The sequence below is a fragment of the Ursus americanus genome, chromosome 32 (assembly GCF_024610735.1).
Source record: "Ursus americanus isolate L20-20 chromosome 32, mUrsAme1.1.p, whole genome shotgun sequence".
In the NCBI taxonomy this organism is placed as follows: Eukaryota; Metazoa; Chordata; class Mammalia; order Carnivora; family Ursidae; genus Ursus; species Ursus americanus.
In genome coordinates, this window is record NC_142158.1 from 7,769,685 (window position 1) to 7,785,379 (window position 15,695).

The 15,695-nt window shown below is 40.0% G+C and overlaps 1 protein-coding gene across 5 annotated transcripts in view; it reads left to right on the forward strand.

Moving 5' to 3' along the window:
* Positions 1-12,353: 12,353 nt before the first annotated feature.
* Positions 12,354-15,695, forward strand: part of RIPK1 (receptor interacting serine/threonine kinase 1) — a 38,861-nt gene continuing 35,519 nt past the window's right edge. For 2 of the 5 annotated variants that reach the window (XM_045811571.2, XM_045811572.2), the window contains exon 1: positions 12,354-12,798. The gene's annotated coding sequence lies outside the window, so the exon portion shown is untranslated. The remainder of the gene's footprint in view (positions 12,799-15,695) is intronic. The other 3 variants (XM_045811573.2, XM_045811574.2, XM_045811578.2) reach the window with 3 other exon arrangements.

The following is a 15,695-nucleotide window of genomic DNA, read 5'->3' on the forward strand; positions in this document are numbered from 1 at the left end:
TGTCCAGTTTTCACAATACCATCTGTTGAAGAGACTATCTTTTTTTCCATGCTTTGTCAAAGATTCATTGACTGTATAGTTGTGGGTTCATTTCTGGATTCTCTATTCTGTTCCATTGATATATGTGTCTGTTTTCATGCCGGTACCATACTGTTTTGATGACTAGAGCTTTGTAATACAGCTTGAAGCCCAGAATTGTGATGCCTCTAGGTTTTCTTCTCTTTTTCAAGATTGCTTTGGGTATTTGGGGTCTTTTGTGGTTCATGAAAATTTTAGTATTGTTTGTTTTAGCTCTGTGAAAAATGCTGGTGGTATTTTGATAGGGATTGCATTAAATGTGTAGACTGCTTTGGGTAGTATAGACATTTTAGCAATATTTGTTCTTCCAATCTATGAGCATGGAATGTTTTTCCCTTTCTTTGGGTCATCTTCAATTTCTTTCATTAGTGTTTTGTAGTTTTCAGAATACAGATCTTTTACCTTTTTAGTTAGGTTTATTCCTACATATCTTATGGGTTTTGGTGCAATTATAAATGGGATTGATTCCTTGCTTTCTCTTTCTGCTTCTTTATTACCATAGTATAGAAATGCAACAGGTTTCTGTACATTGATTTTGTATCCTGTGACTTTACTGAATTCCTGCATCAGTTCTAGCAACTTTTTGGTGGAGTCTCTTGGGTTTTCTATATAGAGTATCATGCCATCTACAAACAGTGAAAGCTTGAGTTCTTCCTTGTTGATTTCAGTGTCCTTTCTTTTTTCTTGTCTGATTGCTGAGGCTAAGACTTCCAGTACTATGTTAAATAACAGTGGTGAGAGTGGACATCTCAGTCATGTTCCTTACCATAGAGGAAAAGCTCTCAGTTTTTCCCCATTGAGGATGATATAAGCTGAGGGTTTTCGTACATGGCCTTTAGTATGTTGAGGTACGTTCCCTCTAGCCCTTTGTTGAGGGTTTTTGGTTTTTTTTTTTTACAATTTTATTTATTTATTGGACAGAGAGAGACACAGCAAGAGAGGGAACACCAGCAGGGGGAGTGGGAGAGGGAGAAGCAGGCTTCCCACTGAGCAGGGAGCCTGATGCGGGGCTCAATCCCAGGACCCCGGGATCATGACCTAAGCTGAAGGCAGATGCTTAACGACTGAGCCACCCAGGCACCCCAGTTGAGAGTTTTATCATAAATGGATGTTGTATTTTGTCAAATGCTTTTTCTGCATCTATTGAGAGGATCATATGGTTCTTATCCTTCTTTTTTTTTTTATTAATGTGGTGTATCATGTTGATTGATTTGCAAATATTCAACCACCCTTGCAGCCCAAGAATAAATCCCACTTCATCATGGTGAATGATTCTTTTAATGCGTGGTTGGATTCAATTTGCTAGTATTTGGTCAAGAATTTTTGTATCCACATTCATCAGGGATATTGACCTGTAGTTCTCTTTTTTAGAGTCTTTGGGTTTGGAATCAAGATAATGCTGGCCTCATAGAATGATTTTGGAATTTTCCTTCCAGTTCTGTTTTTTGGAATAGTTTGAGAAGAATTGGTATTAACTCTTCTTTCAATGTCTGGTAGAATTCCCCTGGGAAGCCATGTGGCCCTGGACTTTTGTTTGTTGTGAGATTTTTGATTACTGATTCAATTTCTTTGCTGCTTATCAGTCTGTTCAAGTTTTCTATTTCTTCCTGTTTTAGTTTTGGTAGTTTATATGTTTTTAGGAATTTATCCATTTCTTCCAGATTGTCCAATTTGTTAGCATATAGTTTTTCATAATATTCTCTTATAATTGTTTATATTTCTGTGGTATTGGTTGTTATTTCTCCTCCCTCATTTGTGATTCTATTTGGGTCCTTTCTCTTTTCTTTTTTTTTTTTTTTAAGATTTTATTTATTTATTCGACAGAGATAGAGACAGCCAGCGAGAGAGGGAACACAAGCAGGGGGAGTGGGAGAGGAAGAAGCAGGCTCCCAGCAGAGAAGCCTGATGTGGGGCTCTATCCCTGAACGCTGGGATCACGCCCTGAGCCAAAGGCAGACGCTTAACCGCTGCGCCACCCAGGCGCCCCCTTTTCTCTTTTCTTTTTGATAAATCTGACTATTTTTAAAATTTTAAAAATTTTTTTAAATTTTAAATTTTTTTCAAAGAACCAGCTCCTGATTTCATTGATACTTTTTTTTTGTTTCTACATCATTTCATTTTTTATTTTAGATTTTCTTTATTTATTTGAGAGAGAGAGCAGCATGAGCAGGAGGGGCAAAGGGAGAGGGAGAGAAAGACAATCTCAAGCAGACTCCACACTGAGCATGGAGCCCGGTGTGAGTCTCAATCCCAGGACCCTGAGATCATGACCTGAGCTGAAATCAAGAGTCAGAAACTTAACCAACTGCACCACCCAGGTGCCCCTATATCATTTATTTCTGTTCTAATCTTTATTATTTCCCTGGATAAAGTCCCCTACTAATATTGTATTATTGTCAATTTCTCCCTTTATGTATGTTACTATTTGCCTTATGTATTTAGGTGTTCCAATGTTGGGCACATAGATATTTACAATTGTTACATATCTTGTTGGATTTATTCCCTTATCATTATGTAGTGCCTTTCTTTGACTGTTACAGTCTTGGTTTTAACATCTATTTTGTCAAAGTATTGCATTACCACTCAGGCTTTTTTTTTCCCCCCACTTCTGTTTACATGGAATATCTTTTCCCATCTTTTCACTTTTAGTCTATGTGTCTTCAGGTCTGAAGTGAGTGTCTTATAGGCAGCATGTAGATGGTCTTGTTTTTTCACCCATTCCACAACCCTATATCTTTCAATCAGAACATTTAGACCATTTACATTTAAAGCAATTATTGTTGGGTATTTACTTATTCATATTTTGTTAATTGTTTTCCAGTTGTTTTGGTAGTTCTCTGTTCCTTTCTTCTTCTCTTCCTCTTTTTTGGTGATTAATGATTTTCTGTAGTGTTATGCTTGGCTTTCTTTCTCTATATTTTTTGTGCATTTATTATAGGTTTTGGGTTGTAGGTTACCATGAGATTCATATATAACATCCTAAGAATATAGCACTTTATATTAAGTTGATGGTTACTTAAGTTTGAACGCATTCTTAAAGACCTTCTTTTTAGCCCCACCTCCACATTTTATGTATATGTTGTCATATTTTAAATCTTTTTATTCATAATTTTCTTACTTTCAATTTTGACCTTTTTTCTCACTTGAAGAACCCACTTTAACATTTCTTACAAGGCTGGTTCAGTGGCGATGAACTCCTTGAACTTTTTTTGGTCTGGGAAACTCATTATTTCTCCTTCAATTCTGAATGATAACCCTACCAGGTAGAGTATTCCTGGGCGTAAAGTTTTTTCTTTCAGAGCTTTGAATATATCATTCCTCTCCTTTCTGACCTTCAAAGTTTCTGCTGAAAAATCAACCAATAGCTTTATGGTGTTTCCTCTCTATGTAACTATTTGCTTCTCTCTTACTGCTTTTTAAATTCTCTCTTTATCTTTAACCTTTAACATTTTTAATTATTATGTGTCATGGTGTAGACCTCCTTGGGTTCATCTTGTTTGGAAATCTCTGTGATTCCTGGAACTGAATGTCTGTTTCTTCTCTCAGGTTAAGGAAGTTTTCAGTTATTATTTCCTCGAATACATTTTCTGACACTTTCTCTCTATTTTCTCTTTCTGGGAACTCTATAATGTGAATGTTTGTTCACTTGATGTTGTTCAAGATATTCCTTAATCTATCCTTATTTTTAAAAATTCTATTTTCTTCTTGCTTTTCAATTTGTGTCCTTCCATTACCATGTCTTCCGGATTGCTGATTCATCTTCTGCATCTGTTAACCTACTGTTGATTCTCTCTAGTGTATTTTTCATTTCAGTTACTGAATTCTTGAATTCTAATTGGTCTTTTTAAATATTTTCTCTCCTTGCTAAAATTCTCACTGAATCCTTTCATTCTTCTTTCCAGTCTGGAGGGCATCTTTATGATCATATCTTTAAACTCTTTATCAGACATAGTGCTTATCTCTGTTTCATTTAGTTCTTTTTCTGAGGTTCTGTCTTGTTCTTCCATTTGAAGCATATTCTTCTGTCTCCTCATTTTGCTTGACTTTTTGTTTTTGTTTCTATGATTTAGGTGAGACAGCTACTTCTCATAAACTTGAAGGAATGGTCTGGGTATAGTTGTTCCTAGTGTTGACTCTGTGTGCCTGATTACTTTGCTGGTTCACTGGAGCTGTGGCTGGCATGGGCTGGGGGTCCTGGGCCACTTCATGTTGGGGCTACCTGTGGTTTGGCCAGAGCTGAAGTGGATGTGGGCCAGGGTGTTTCCAAAGCTCCCCATGCAGAGAGTTACCTGGCAGGACAGCTGAAGCTGAAGTGGGTGCAAGCTGGGGGCTTCTGCAGCACTCTGCAAGGAGCTGACTGGAGCGAAGACAGGGCATAGGCCAGGTGGCAACAGTATTCCCCACCCAGGGGGCAAAATGCCCTCTTCTTGATTCTATGCTCACTTGGATGCTATAAATCTTTGAGAGTTCTTATAAAATTGATAATTTTTGCCCGTTTTAAAAATTGTGTGTGTGTGTGTGTGTGTGTGTGTGTACAAGAACTTAGAGCTTCTTACTCTGTCATTTTCCTGATATCATTCCAGATGGAATTCCTATGCTTGTTTCTCTATAGGTAAGAGTCTTTCTTCTTTTTCTTTTTTTCTTTCTTTCTTTCTTTCTTTCTTTCTTTCTTTCTTTCTTTCTTTCTTCCTTTCCTTCCTTCCTTTTCCTTCCTTCCTTCCTTCCTTTTCCTTCCTTCCTTCCTTCCTTCCTTCCTTCCTTCCTTCCTTCCTTCCTTCCTTCCTTCCTAGAGCACAGAGGCTCCCTCCCCTTTCCGTTTATCTTCCAATATCTGCCCACAGAATCACGGCTCCCTGCTTCATACCTCGAGACCAACCACCGGAGATATTCTGTTTGTAGAGATCCAGATATATCTTCTTACATCTCAGGCTGATTTTGTGGGTGTTCAGAATGGTCTGGTAGACATCCAGCTCAATTCGGGGGATCAGTTGAAATACGGTACCCTACTCCTCTGCCACCTATTTTCCTCTCCCTACCATGAACAAATCTTGAATTTTTAATCAATCCTTCCTGTTATCTTTTGAGATCATGTGATTTTTTATTCTTCTGTAATGTGGTAAATTACTCTGATTTTTGGATGTTAAAATGACATTGCATTGGGGCGCCTGGGTGGTGCAGCGGTTGGGCGCCTGCCTTCGGCTCAGGGCGTGATCCCGGTGTTCTGGGATCGAGCCCCACATCAGGCTCCTCCGCTATGAGCCTGCTTCTTCCTCTCCCACTCCCCCTGCTTGTGTTCCCTCTCTCACTGGCTGTCTCTATCTCTGTCGAATGAATAAATAAAATCTTAAAAAAAAATTGCGTTTATGAAATAAAACCTACTTGGTCATAATGTATTATTTTATTAATATGTCTCTAAATTCAATTTGATGATATCCAATTTAGGATTGTTTGCACCTATGTTAATGAGATACATTGTAATGTAATTTTCTTTTCTAGTGCTGTCCTTGTCAGGTTTGACTACAGTTTAAGCTGGTCTTACTAAAAACTTTTGAGAAGTTTCCTTTCCTATTCTCTATAAAAGCTTGTGTAGAATTTGCACTATTTCATCTTCAGTGGTTAGAAAAACTTACCAGTGAAGTCATTTGGGTGTGGTGTTTTCGATTTTTAAAGATACATTCAATTTATTCAAGAGATATAGGAATATTCTAATGTTCTATTCCTTCTTAGATCAGTTTTGACAAGTTATATTTTTCAAGAAATTTCTCTATTTCATCTACACTGTCAAATTAATGGCATAAGATGGTTAATGGCAACCCCTTATTTTCTTCCCAATGCTTTAAAATTCTGTATTGATGTCATCTTTTGCATTTCTAATATCAGTGGGTTCTCTCTCTCTCAACAGGGTCAGTCTTGCTCAGGGGTTAATTTTAATCTTTACAAAGGATCAACTTTTTCTTGATTTCTACTTTTGTATATTTGTTTATTTCAATGATTTATTCTCTTATATGTATTAGAACCTTACTATATTTTCTTTAATTTGCAGTTGTATTCTTCATATTTTTGAGGTGAAAACTCAAATAACTGATTTTCAACCTTTCTTATTTTATAATGCATTCATTTAGAGCCCAAAATACCCCCTCAAAACACTGACTTGTCTTCATCACACACACACACACAAATGATGTACATATTTTTATTATTATTTAGTTCAAAACATTCTGTAATTTTTTAAAAGATTTTTTTTTATTTGTTAGAAAGAGAGAGAGAGCACAAGCAGGGGGAGTGGCAGGCACAGGGAGAAGCAGGCTCCCCGCTGAGCAGGGAGCCCGATGTGGAACTCAATTCCAGGACCCTGGGATCATGACCTGGGCCAAAGGCAGACACTTAACTGAGCCACCCAGGCATCCCTCTGTTATTTTAATATTTTCTTGGTCCATTAGCTATTTAGAATTGTGATGCTTAATTTCTGAGTATTTGGGGACTTTCTGGTTATCTTTTTGTTATTGGTATCTAGTTTAATTTTACTGTAGCCAGATAACATATCCACATGCCTTCAATCCTTAGAAATTTGAGATTGCTTTATTGTGCAGGATATTGTCTGTTTTGGTAAATGTTTCATGTGTACTTAGAAGAATGAATATTCTGCAGTTGTTGAATTTAGTTTTCTATATATGTCAATTGGGTCAGTTTGTTTTGGTTATTCAAATATTTCTGTATCTTTACTGATTTTTTGGTCTGCCTTTTCTATCCATTACTGACAGAAGTTTGTTAAAATATTCAACTATTATTTTAGGTCTATTTCTTATTTTTGTTCTGTTAATATCTTTTTATGTTATAAGGCACATACAAATTTAGAATTACGATCTATTCTCATCAAATTGACTATTTTATTGTTACACAACAGCTTTTCCTTTAAATTCTATTTGGCCTGCTATTAGAATAGTTATGCCTACTTTTTTCTAGTTGGTGTTTACATTATATAACTTTTCTATTACTCTACTTTCAGACTTTCGGTCCATATATTTAAAATGTGGCTCTTTTAAACAACGTATAATTGGGTTTTGTAGTTTGCTTCACATTACACTTTTAATTGGAGTGTTTAAACTGTTTACACAAAATACTATTACTGACATAATTGAATTTAAGTCTACCACATTGCTCTTTGCCATCTATTTGTCCCATCTGTCTTTATTCCTTTATTTCTCATTCCTCATCTCATTTCAGATTCCTCAAAAGTTTTATATTATTGTATTTCTACCATATTAGCCTTTTACTTATACATTCTTGTATTAATCTCATAGGAATTAAACTACTTATTTTGCAGTATGTCTACCAGAAATTAGTATTTAACCACGTCACAAACAATGCTAGAAACGAAAAACAGTTTAATTCTATTTTCTCAACTCTAACCTTTTTGTACTAGTTATCACATATTTCATTTCTACCTAGGTTTTAAACTAACAAGTCATCACCATCATAATTGTTTTAAACATTCAATATTTATTTATATTTATCCACATACATTTACCCTTTCCAGTGTGCTTTTTTACTTCCTGTCATTCTGTGCTCTCTTTGAGAGAATTTTCTTTCAGCCTACAGAAACTCCTTTAGTATTTCTTGTAATGCAGCTCTCTGGCAATAAATCCTCTAAGCTCTAGTTGTCTGAAATGCGTATTTTCTTTCATTTTTGAATGACATTTTACCTAGCTACAGAACTTTAGGTTGGAATCGAAGCATTTTTTTTTTCCTATCAACATATTAGAGGACAATTCATTGGCTTCAATTTCTGCTGAAAAATCAGCCATCTGTATTCCTGTTACCATCTTAAATGTAATATGTCTTTTCCCTCTGGCTATTTTTAAGATTTTCTTTTTGCTTGTATCTTCAGCCAACTTTTCTGTGTCTAGATGTGGTTTTCTTTGTCTTTATCCTGTATGGGTTTACAAAGTTCTTTGAATGTGTTGTTTAATGTTTGACAATTAAATTTGGAACATTTTTGGTCAGTAATTTTTCATATATTTCTCTTATCCCATTCTCTCTCTAGTATTTCAATAGCATAAATATTTGACATTTTTGTCGTGTTCCATATATCTCTTGTACTCCCTCCCCCCCATTTTCCATTTATTTTCACATCTGTTTTTCACTCTGGATATTTTTACTGTCTTCTCTTCCACTTCCCTAATCCTTTGCTCCTATCTGATATTGATCCCATCCATTTGATTTTTTTTTTAGATTTTATTTTTAGAGAGAGAGAGCATGAGCAGGAGGGGCAGAGGAAGGGGGAGAGAGAATCCCAAGCAGACTCAGCACTGAGCACAGAGCCCGATGAGGGGCTCGATCTTATGACCCTGAGATCATGACCTTAGCCCAAACCAAGAGTTGGACACTTAACTGACTGCACTACCCGGGCAGCCCTATCCATCCATTTGATTTATCTACAAATATAGTATTTTTCAGGTTCTAGAATCTCCATTTGGCTTTCTTTTAGACAGCTTTCAGATTTTGGGTGAGATTCTTCATCTTTTCATCAATGTTTAAAATATTCCTCGTAATTATTTTTTAAAGACTTTATTTATTTGAGAGAGAAAGAGCGCACAAGCAGGCAGAGTGGCAGGCAGAGGGAGAGGGAAAAACAGTCTCCCCCTAACAGGGAGCCCGATGCAGGGCTCAATTCCAGGACCTTGGGATCATGCCCTGAGCCGAAGGCAGATGCATAACCGACTGACCACCCAGGTGCTTCTCATCATAATTATTTTAGTTCCTATCTGATTATTCAATATCTGAATCACCAGTGATGCCATTTCTCTTGTGTTTTCTTCCTGTTTTTTTAAAGGTTCTATTATTTTTAAGCATGTTTCACACCTTTTTATTGGATGCCAGATATTATGAAGAAGTGCAGAAGTACAGAATAATGTTATCTACCTTCAAAAAGTGTTCTCTGGCAAGCACATAGTTTACCAGCAAATTACCATGGTCCCGTTTAGATGGGTTAAAGCTGTGCTTTGTTAGAGCCGGATTATTTCAACTTTGACCTTATTCTTGGGTCATGTTCTTACTTCAAGGTAATTGTTATAGAGTGAATTGTATGTTCCCCACCCCAAATTCATATATTGAAGGCTTAACCCCCAATCTAATGGTATTTAGAGATGGGGACTTTGGGAGGTAATTAGGTTTAGATGAGGTTATGAGGATGGAACGTTCATGTGTGCCTTTGTAAGAAGAGACACCATAGAGCTTGCTTTCTCTCCACAAGTGCACAAAAAAGAGGGCATGCAAACACATAGCAAGATGGTGGCCACTAACAAGGCAGGAAGGGAGATCTTTACCAGAAACTGACCATGCTGGCATCCTCATCTCAGACTTCCAGCCTCCAGAACAGTGAGAAAATAAATGCAATATTGTTTTAGCTACCCAGTCTATGGTATTTTGTTTTAGCATTCTGGGCAGGCTAAGGCAAGTATGGTCCTGACTCCTAGGGCCTGTCCCTTCTATGATAAATTAATGGAAAGCCTAGTGTGTTTTCCAAGGCCCAGTCAGCTTGGCAGGACTTGAACTCTAACCTCTATCTCCCTAGCACTATGAAGCTGCTGAAAACCCTGCTCAGCTTTTAGCCTCTGGTCTGCTCTTGCCTGCTGGGTTTCTTGGAGTCTGTCCCTACGTATGCATAGTTTAGTCATCAGCCAATCACTGGAGTGCAATATCAATGGATAATTTTGGGGTCACTTCTTTATCGTTCCCTCCTGAGATTTTGCTCTTCAAGTTCCAAACTCTGACAACCTCAGTGAGACTGCTACTTTCTGCTTAGGTTCTATTATCGCTTGCATAGAATTAGATACACCCCCAGAGAAAAAGCAAGGAAATTAGCTCTCCAATGCCTTAAGTCATTTTATATATTTTGTCCATTTTCCATTATTGTTTTCAATGGAAGGACTCATTCTGAACGTTCTGTGAAGACCAGAATAGGAAGTTCCGTGGAGACCAGAATACTCGTATTTTAAGATTCAACCTAAATGTGACTTCCTTTGTGAAGTTTTTCCTGATTCTTTTGCTCTAGAATTATCTCAGGTGGAACTTTTTCTGTTGCCACAGAACCTGGCACATACCTAGATAATGTTTATGGAACAATTGCCTCTCTAAGGGACTCCCCTATCAATTTCATTCTGTTTACTGAAAAATTCCTTTAAAGACCTTATTGTATTCACAGTGTCTCATTTTTCTCCCCATCTCCTCCAACTTTTCCTTGAATGTACTCCAAACTTGCTTTTGCTCCCACCATACCACTAACACTTATATTATTGTGGTCAGTGACAATTTCCATGTTATCAAATCCAATGGTGAATTCTCAGGCCACATCTTACTTATTTGCAGCAACTGGCACAACTGATCACTCTTAAGGATGCCCCCCTGACCTGGTTTTCAAACCCTACCTTCCTAGTGGCTCCTCTTCATCTCAAGCTCTAAACATTGCAGAGCCTCAGGGCCTATTCCCCAGACCTCTCCTCTTTTCTGTCAACATTCCCTCCCTTGAAGATCTTGCCTCTTAATTTTAGATACCATCCATGTGTTGATTATCCTAATTTCTATTTCCTACCTGGACTTCTTCCCTGAACTCCATACTCACATATCCATCTGCCTACTTGACATCTTCACCTGGGCATTTAATAGACCTCTCAAATTTTAACATGCTCAAACAGAGCTCCTGATATTTCCACCAACCTGCTGTTGTCACTACTCTTTCTCTTCTCCATCAGCAACTCTGTCCTTCCAATTACACTCAGGACACAAAACTTCTGGTTTCCTCCTCATTTCCCACACCCTGTTTCTGATCTCCAAGACAATCTTCACTTCCACCTTCATATTTTATCTAGAATCTGACAATTCTTTGCTATCTCCATTGCTATCATTCTCATTCAAGCCATCCTTATCCTTTCAACATTACTGTAATAACCTTCAAACTTGTCTTTCTACTTGTTCTTGTTCTATTTTTAAAAAGATTTATTTATTTCTTTGAGAGAGAGAACAAGTAAGCAAGCATCTAATACCATGATCCACTCCCCATACATACATGCACATCTCCAATCCAACTTTGGTGCTACAAAATAAAAAGTAGAAATAGAGGATGAGGTCAGAAAAGTTAGGTAGGGAGCAGGGGAGACAAAGTGAGGCTCTGTAGGTGATATAAAGAAGTTTGCCTTTTACTCTGAATTATGGAGTCATTGAAGGGTTTTGTGCAGAAGAGAAGCATGCTCTAAATTATAATGGGGTCATTTTTGATGCTGAGTTGAAAATACACTAAAAGGAACAAGAACAGGGGCACCTGGATGGTTCAGTTGATTAAACATCTGAGCCTTTTTTTTTTTTAAGATTTATTTATCTATTTTAGAGCAAGAGCATGTGGGGTGGGGAGGGGCAGAGGGAGAAGGAGAGAGAATCTCAAGTAGACTCCCCGCTGAGTGTGGCACCCATCCCCACACAGTTGAAAACTGACATATAACTTCTGACTCCCCAAAAAACTTTATTAAAAGCCTATTGTTGACTGGAAGTCTTACACTAACAGTCAATTTAACACATATTTTATGTCATATACACACACACACACACACACACACATATATATATACTGTATTCTAACAAACTAGAGAAATGTAAATGTTCAAAATATCATGAGGAAAATACATTTACAGTACTCTACTGTATTTACCGAAAATATCCACCTATAAGTGGTCCCGTGCAGTTCAAATCCCTGATGTTCAGTGGTCAAGTGTGTATCTTTCAACAGTATGTAATCATGCTATGTATAATTTGCTTTCTAATATAACACTATGACATTTTCCATTTTGCTTGAGACTTCCCAATCACCATTCTAAAGGGCTGCATCAAATCGCATTTCTTCCTCCACAGCTCCACCGAGCGGATTTTAGTATGCCCACTTCACAGGTGAAGGGAGATAAGAGGATGGTAATTTGCCTAAGGCTGCAGGGTTGATAACGCAGAGAGCTCACAGTGGAAGTTGGGGGGAGTGGTGGAATCTACCAGTGCTTACCCCGAGGCCAAGCTGCTTCTCCCCAGCGGCGGCGTTTTCTAGGACGAGGTAACATATCCTCTTTTGGCCTCCCAGCTGACTTTAAAACAAAGTAAAGCCATGATCCTCTGGGTGACATCTCCGGAATTTAAAATCTGGGTGCAAGGCCCGGTTGGCCGCGGGGCAGGCGCTCTCCTCCTACCGGATTCCGGAGCCCGCGGAGGCGGAGCGAGCAGTCCACGCCCTCTCCCCGGCCCCAGCACCCTCACTCGATACCCAGAGGGCGCGGACATCGGACCGAGCCTCCCGGAGCGCGGCGGTCCTGGCGGGCCCACATCTGCAGGTGCGCCAGCCCGCCATCCCGCCATCCCGCCGCAAGGAGGGAGCCCGGGCCGCGCGGCCGGACGCGCACTGACCAGCGGGGCCCGCAGAGCCGGGCGCGGAGAGCGCGCAGAGGAGCGGCCACTCTGTGGCTGTGCCTCCCCGAGCCCGACGAGCTCTGTGCCCGGAGACCCCCGCGGCAGGCTCGGGCGTCCGCCCCCTGCCTGTCCTGGCGAGGCTGTCGCGGCGTCGGAGTAATTCCGGACTCTCCCACCGCTGCTTGTTTCCTTCCTTACCCAGGCCTCGGGGAGTTTGCCGCGGAAACGAAAGTAAATAACTGGGTGCGTCTGCGCGGAGGCAGCGGCTACCACATCCAGGTTCGCCAGGGACCAGCTTCCAGGCAGGGGTGGGGTTTCCTGATTAGGCGGGCGGGCGGTGGGCGGGGACGGCGTTCACCGGAAGTCTAGCAGTGACTGGGCCTTTCGGTTGGTGGGCGGGGCTCGCGGCGGTGGGGAAGTTGAGCTGTGGGAAAGGCGTCGGTATTCCCGGAAGTAGGGCGGCAGGCTGGGCGCATGGAATTTCGCTGAGTCCGCTGCGGGACTGTCAAAATCCCAGCTGCGCTCCTTTCTCACCAGATGTTTCTCACCAGGTGTTAACTCCGTCCGAGGGCGCAGACCTACCCTCGGGCCAGGAGGACGGTGTGGCGTTGTTTCGTAGCAATGATGAGTTTTATTGCAGTATCATTAAGATAACGGTGGCGCAAGCTCTTGCCATAATAGGATTATGTACTGGTCCTGGGCTGGGACTGCTTACCAAGCCTTTGAAAGGGCTTTTACTCTTGCCCTTGGGGCCTCGCGCGCGCGGGTCGCAGAGGGAAAGCATCTTGCAAAGCATTTCCGCATAATCTTAATGTGAGCTGGCAAATGGAAGAGTCCACTGCCACAGCGATAGAAGGGATGCATGTCATAACAATAGGAGACGTCTTAGGTAGTCAGTGGCGTTTGCTTTGCCGAAGTACTGAAGAATCTCGTCAGGGTTTGAGGAGGTTAAGCTACATCCTCCTTTCCTAACATTTGACAAAACCCCACGGATGGAGAGCGGAGGCGGTTATTTCTTTGTCTCTTGCTAATCATTTGGCTCTTCCTCGCCCTAAGCTCTTGTTTATCTTGGACAAAGCCCGAGACTGTTACATTCAACCAACTTTTCAGAAGTCCTTTGGTCTTTAGACTATATTAATTCTTCCCTTGAATTACACCTGAGGAAATCGAGGCACAACGTAGAGTGACTTAGTCGTTGAGCTGCATTTTGTAAACACCAGGTAGGTGCCAGAGGAAGGAGGAAATTATAGTCGATTAAAAATGTGGGAAACTGCAGCTCTTCTAAACACAAAAAGTGAAGACTAAGTTTGTTTAATATTTAGGGTGTATCAGGCGCCTGAGTGGCTCCGCCGGTTGAGTCTCTGCCCTTGGCTCTGGTCATGATCCCAGAGTCCTGAGACCCAGTCCTGCACAGGGCTCCCTGCTCAGCGGGAAGTCTGCTTCTCCCCCTGTCCCTCCCCCCTGCTCATGTGCGCTCTCTCTCTCTCAAAAAAATGAATAAAATATTTAAAAAAATAAATAAAACTTAGGGTGTATCATTACAGTTGTTGCCAATAAAACAGTAATAATGATTAACTTTAATTTTCATTTTCCTCTTCACTATATTGAGCCGCAAAGATATGTTGCACTTTTTGGGGGGGGCGGATAGGAGCAGAGGGAGGGAGGATCTTAAGCAGGCCCCACGTCTAGTGGAGCCCCATGCAGGGCTCATTCTCACAACCCTGAGATCATGACCTGAGCCAAAGAGTCAGGCCGCCAACCAACTTAGTCACCCAGGCTCCCCCAATATGTTGCACTTTTAAGAATGTAAATATTGGGGCGCCTGGGTGGCTCAGTCGTTAAGCGTCTGCCTTCGGCTCAGTGGTATCCAGCTCCACATCAGGCTCCTCCGCTGGGAGCCTGCCTCTTCCTCTCCCACTCCCCCTGCTTGTGTTCCCTCTCTCGCTGTCTCTGTCAAATAAATAAATAAAATCTTAAAATAAATAAATAAATAAAAATAAGTTTTAAAAAATGTAAATATTAATGAGAATCAAGAAAAATTCCTAAAATATCAACTTCCAAAATGGCAAACTACTATTTGGTGCTTATTAATCCATAATATGTTAATACCACCTATAGGATCTGGAATTTGAAAAAATATATATAGGTTCCCATGCTTTGGTTGTATGTTATACTCTGGCAAAAATGATTGACTGCATTAACCTGTAAAATACTGATTTTGAACCACATATTTTGTTATGTTTTTAGAATTTAGTCTGTGCATTCCCCATGTTTCTGACTGTAGCTTATTCATTTAATATAGGTGAGCAAGGCTGCAAGGTTGAGTCTTTGAACGGGATTTTAACAAAGATTATAGTTTGCTATCAAGAGAAGTTGCATGTGTTAGTGAATTGATAGTGGAAGTTTGAATGAAAAACAAAGGTTCAGTGCCAGGATCTGCCACTTTAGGTGAATCATTTAATTACAGATTTTAGTTTCTTTATTTCTAAATTGGAATGATAAGAATAAAACTTACTTCATGGGGTCATAATGTGTTAATGTATATGATAATGCCTGGTTGAACTCCTCCAGTCCTGTCCTTCGCTCTTCGTTTGGTTCTTCCTTACTTGGAGCTCTTGTTTATTTGGGGCAAAGCATTAAGCCATTATAATCAAAGAACCTTAGAGAAGTCCACACTGGATACTTGAGTAAAATCAGAGTTCTATCAGCAGGGGAAAGGAAGGCGATGACAGGTAGGCAACTGACGTTTTCTGATTCTTGATGTATGATCATCATTGAAAAATTAAACAAAATAGTCTTCTATCACTGAAAGGTAAGTATGAATATTTTTAAAGTCGTTTTAAAACTTTTTTTTATTAAAGTGTAACATAATCAGGGGCGCCTGGGTGGCACAGCGGTTAAGCGTCTGCCTTTGGCTCAGGGCGTGATCCCAGCGTTGTGGGATCGAGCCCCACATCAGGCTCCTCTGCTATGAGCCTGCTTCTTCCTCTCCCACTCCCCCTGCTTGTGTTCCCTCTCTCACTGGCTGTCTCTATCTCTGTTGAATAAATAAATAAAATCTTTAAAAAAAAAAGTGTAACATAATCAATGGGTAATGCACTTTTCATAGTTGTACAGCTTTATGAGGTATCACAAAATGAACATTACCCAGGTTAAGAAATAGAACATTGCCATCA